Raw genomic sequence first — 5,612 nt, 5'->3', positions numbered from 1 at the left:
CTGGGATCTCCTGCTCCCCTAAGCTCTCTTTCCCTCAAACCTTGCCCTCCATTACTCCCACTGTCGTCCAGGTTGTTCATGTAGATCTCATCCATTTCTCTGTCATTGGGCATTCCCTGTGTCTTTCCTAGGGTCCCATTTTCTAGGTAGCCTCCCTGGAGTTGTGTAGCAGTCTAGTCATCTTTGTTTTACATCTAGTATCCTACTATGAGTGAGTACATACCATTTGTCCTTCTGAGTCTGGGTTACCTCACTCAGGATGATTTTTTCTAGATCCATACATTTGCCTGCAAACCTCATGATGTCATTGTTTTTCTCTTCTGAGTAGTACTCCATTGTGTATATGTACCATATTTTCTTTATCCATTCTTCTGTTGAAGGCATCTGTTTCCAGGTTCTGGCTATTACAAACAATGCTGATATGAACATAGCTGAGCAAATGCCCTTGTGGTATGATTGAGCATTCCTTGGGTATATCCCCAAGAGTGCTACAGCTGGGTCTTGGGGGAGATGGATTCCCAATTTTTTAAGGAAGTGCCATATTGATTTCCAAAGTGGCTGTACAAGCTTGCATTCCCACCAGCAGTGGAGGAGAGTTCCCCTTGCTCCACATCCTCTCCAGCATAAGCTGTCTTCTGTGCTTTTGATCTTAGCCATTCTGACGTGTGTAAGGTGGTATCTCAAAGTCATTTTGATTTGCATTAAAAATATGGAACGCTTCACAAATTTGCATGTCATCTTTGTGCAGGGGCCATGCTAATCTTCTTTGTATTGTTCCAATTTTAGTATATGTGCTGCCGAAGCGAGCACTGTGAATGACTCTTGATAGACAAGTATCACACCCCAACTGGTGTGTGTGTGTGTGTGTGTGTGTGTGTGTGTGTGTGTGTGTCTGCTTCTGTTTCTGTATCTGTTTCTCTTTTGAGACAGGTTTTCTCTGTGTAGCTCTGGCTGTTCTGGAACTCATGCTGTAGACCAGGCTGGCCTTGAACTCAGAGATCTACCTGCCTCTGCTCCAGTGTGCTGAGATTAAAGGCATGCTCCACCACTGCCTGGTGCACGAGACTCTCTTTTATAGAAGTCTCTACCCACACTCAATAAGTTCTAACTTTTAAAAATTCTCTTGACCCTTGTGCTTAAAGTCTATATTAAAATATCTTTTATAAATCCCAACTTTGCTTCATACTGGCTTGTCCTGAAATTCTTTATTACATCAAAGTTAAGGATTTGGTCCATAGAAGATTAGATTAAGGGAACTCCTGAGGCTGCTGCCTGTGACCGCATGGAGTTGCATTTCTCTCTCTGCTGTCACCAACAGAGCAGAATAGTGAATGTTTGCTTGCAAGGTGCTGTATGATGCAGAGAGGCAAGGCTGCCCAGAAAGTATTGCTAACAGGATTAGATCTCACAGAAATGCCATCAGAATTTACCACCCAAATTGCTGTAGCCATTGTAGCAGCAATGTGGGAAAGTTCTCCTGATGATAAAGCTTGCTCCTCTCCTCTAGCAGTAGCAATTGCCTTCAGAATTGGGTTGAAGCAATCAGCTGCACAGACTTTCCTCCACATGGTCTCTATGGATGGCACTAATGGAAACTCATTTTTACCATTGTCAATGGCTCTTCTCTCTGACAAGAACATATGCTACCCTGGGGATCACCCTGTCGCTTTTAACAGGATGTATGTTCTGCCAGCTTTAATACAAACCCTTCCATCTCTTTGTCAGATGCTGCCAAGGCATTTTACAGCAACTGTGATGATCTGCTTTCTCCAAGTGCTGATTGTGTTTTGGAGTTGACAACACAAGAAGGCCATATAGATGGATTGTAGGGATTCCATATCTATCAGGACTGGCAGCCACCTTCTGTCTATATAAGCCCAAATTTAGAGAATTGAAATGGAAGCCTGAAAGTGTATGAAAAATACATGTCTTCTGTGAAGTAGAATTTTAGAACTCCTGCTATCTATTAGGAGTCCCTGTATGGGTTTGGAAAGGTAGCTCAATCTATAAAGTGCTTGCCAAATGTCTTAGTTAAGATTTCTATTGTTATGATTAAACACCATGGTCAAAAGCAACTTGTGGAGGAAAGGGTTTATTATATCTTACAGTTTATAAGTCCACCATCCAGGGAAGTCAAGACAGGAAGTCAAAGAAGTAACCTGGAGGTAGTAACTGATGCATGGTCCATGGATGAGTGCTGCTTTCTGGCTTGCTCCTCATGGCTTACTCAGACTGCTGTCTTATAGAACCCAAGACCACCAGCACAGGGATGGCCCCACCCACAATGGGCTGTATCCTTTCATTTCAACCACTAATTAAGAAAATGCCTTACTGACTTACCTACAGCCCAATCTTATGGAGGCATTTTCCAAATGACTATAGCTTGTGTCTAGTTGACATGAAATTAGCCAGTATACTATACAAGTACGAGAATCTAAGTTAAATCCCCAGTACCCACAAAGAAGTTGGGAGTGGTAGCATGTATCTGTTCCTATAGATGGAAGGGTAGTAATGGAAGATCCTTGGAGCTCATGACCTGTTAGCTTAATTGAACTAGTGAGTTCCAGGTCAGTGAGAGATCCACATAATGTGGAGAATGACCATAGAAGACACAAGGTATTGGCCTCTGGCCTCCTCATACATGTATACATATGCATGTATGTATACCTGTATAGATTTACACACACACACACACACACACACACACACACACACACACACACAGAGAGAGAGAGAGAGAGAGAGAGAGAGAGAGAGAGAGAGACCCCTTTATTAAGATGTCTCCCTCTCAGTCCTGCTCCCAACCCTATTGCTCATGTTCCCATCCCCCTCTGCCCCTACCACTACTTTACCCAGGAGATCTCATCTATTTTCCCTTCCCAGGGAAATCCATGCATCCCTATTTGGGTCCTCCCTGTTATCTAGCCTCCCCCAGGCTGTGGATTGTAGCCTGGTTATCCTATACTTTATTCCTAATATCCACTTATAAGTGAGTACATACCATTTTTGTCTTTCTGGGTCCGGGTTACCTCATGCAGAATGACTTTTTTCTAGTTCCATCTATTTGCCTGCAAGTTTCATGATGTCATTGTTTTTTACAGCTGAGTAGTACTCCATTGTGTAAATGTAACATATTTTTCTTATCCATTCTTCAGTTGAGGAGCATCTAGGTTGTTTCCAGGTTCTGGTTATTACAAACAATGCTGATATGAACATAGTTGAGCAAGTGTCCTTGTGGTATGGTTGAGCATCCTTTAGGTATACAACCAAGATGAGTATGGCTGGGTCTTGAGGTAGTTTTATTCCCAATTTTCTGAGAAACTGCCATATTCATTTCCAAAGTGGCTGTAAAAGTTTGCAGTCCCACTAGCAGTGGAGGAGTTCTTCTTACTCCACATCCTCTCCAACATAAGCTGTCTTCAGTGTTTTTGATTTTAGCCATTCTAACAGGTGTGAGGTGGTATCTCAGAGTTGTTTTGATTTGCATTTCCCTGATGACTAAGGATATTGAACAAGTCTTTAAGTGTATCTCAGCCATTTGAGATTCTTCTGTTGAGAACTCTCTGTTTATATCTGTACCCCCTTTTTAATTGGATTATTTGGTATTTTGATGTCTAGTTTCTTGAGTTCTTTATATATTTTGAAGATCAGCCCTCTATCAGATGTGAGTTTTGTTCTCAAATATTATTAAGGACCAGCCTTAATAATATTCTTCCTAGGGGCCCATAAGGGAAGCTACTAACAGTGAGAATTATTTTCAGAAAATGAATCTAAGTACACTAATCTCTTTGTCCAGCTACTTTATTCCTCTGGGATAAAATCCCACCTACACAGCTTCAGTTCTGTTCTTGTGCCTTGCTCCTTTTCCAATTTCTCTCTACATTGATCTGCTGTCCCCTTTATGTTCTGTCTTAATTCTCTCATCTTAGTTCTGCCCCAACTAGGTTCTCATCCATCTAGTTCTTTCCCATCTGAGCTCCTCTCCCATCTCCTTCTCTCTCAGCTTGTTCTTCCCCATCTGGCTCTTCCTCATCTTCCCTCTTGTTCCTCTAGTCCTCTCTTCTAGCCCTTCAATCTAGTTCTTCCCCATCTCAGTTCATTCCTCTCCAGTTCTTACCCATCTAGTTCTTCCATTCTCTTTTCTCTTCTCCATCTAGTTCTTCTCTGATAATAAAACTACCCTTTTGTCCATCTGACCCTTATCTCTCCAAGCTATCTCTGCTCCCATAGTTTCTGGCAGGGTGGGGGGAAGTTTGGTCAGTCACTAGGCAACTTGGATGAGCAACTAGATGTGCCTGTAAGTAGGAACCCTTTAGTTCTGAGTTAATTGTTAAGGGTGAATCTAAAACTAGAGATAAGACTTTGGAAAGGAGAATACTATGCTTAACTAGCACATCCACCAGGCCTTCTCAAACAGATAGTCTGGATGCTTAAGTCTGTTCTTAGAGAGTACAGAGATATCTCTGAGAAGATACTTTTGTCCCTCTGGGGATGGTCCTGGTCAGATGCTGCTAATGACAATAATTACAGAAAGGCCTGAAATTAGGGATCCTGTCTGCATTACTGCTCAGAAGGTTATCTAAATATTCCTTTAGTAGAGGGGAAATTATGCCCAAAGAATGATGGAAAAACTACAATAGCACATGAAAAATTCATAGTAGGAAATGGCTAATAATCAAAAAGCCGCTATCACAAGACTCCTTGAGCCTCAGTTTGACCTCAGGAAGGCCCTTGGCTTCTTCCAGGTATTAGCTTCTCATAATCAGCTGAAATCCTACTTTATATATCTTTGCAGCTTACAGCAGTTGGTGAAAAAACTTTTCCCATTCGCTAGGCTGTTATTGTCCTATTGATAGTGTCTTTTGCCTTACAGAAGCGTCTCAGTTTCAGGAGGTCCCATTTATTAGTTGTCAACTTTAGTGTCTGTGCTACTAGTATTGTATTTTGGAAGTAGACTCCTGTGCCAATGTGTTCAAGGCTACTTCTCACATTCTCCTCTATCAGGTTCAGAATTGGGATTTTTGTGGGATTTAAAATCGCCATCCATTCCAGGCCTGGCATAATTCTTTGTAAGTCTGTCTTTTGACAAGTTGAGAGTGGAGAAGCCTTGTACCTTTACTTCAGTGGTCAGATCCTATTCCTAACATCAGCATTCCCTTTAAATATACAAACAGTACAAGTGAAAATAAAGTTGGGTGGGTAGGGAGGAGAGGAGGATCTTAGAAGAGCTAGGGGAGTGGAAAGAATATGATCAAAGTAGTTTGTATGGGAAGACTTTTTAAAATAAAAAATAAAATTTAAAAAATGGTGATAATCTGCTAGTCAAAGGGAAGGGCACAAGGCTCTATTCAGAATATCTCTTCTTTCGTGAGGCTTCACTGTCACTCCAGCATGATATCCAGATAGAAAGGAAAAATTTAATAAACTGGAACATTTAGGATCATCCAAAGAGGAGGCAGATTAATATTATACCATCTCCAAGCACTTTCTGGACAATGTAAGGCTGTTCATTGGTGAAAACACAGGGTGAAAGGTAATGAGTGGGACTTGGGTAACATATTCTTCCCTATATGGCACTTACTTTTTTGTTTGCTTGTTTCTAGGAATTTCTG

The 5,612-nt window shown here is 41.5% G+C and overlaps 1 non-coding gene across 1 annotated transcript; it reads right to left on the bottom strand.

The window, feature by feature from the left end:
* Positions 1 to 703: 703 nt before the first annotated feature.
* LOC118574955 lies at positions 704 to 810 on the bottom strand. The gene has a single exon (XR_004943818.1). It is a non-coding gene; the product is annotated as a U6 spliceosomal RNA (small nuclear RNA).
* Positions 811 to 5,612: the final 4,802 nt, after the last annotated feature.

Source organism: Onychomys torridus, chromosome X (genome assembly GCF_903995425.1).
Source record: "Onychomys torridus chromosome X, mOncTor1.1, whole genome shotgun sequence".
NCBI classification, from domain to species: domain Eukaryota; kingdom Metazoa; phylum Chordata; class Mammalia; order Rodentia; family Cricetidae; genus Onychomys; species Onychomys torridus.
Note: the sequence above shows the minus strand (reverse complement) of the source record. Positions and strands in the feature narration are given on the sequence as shown.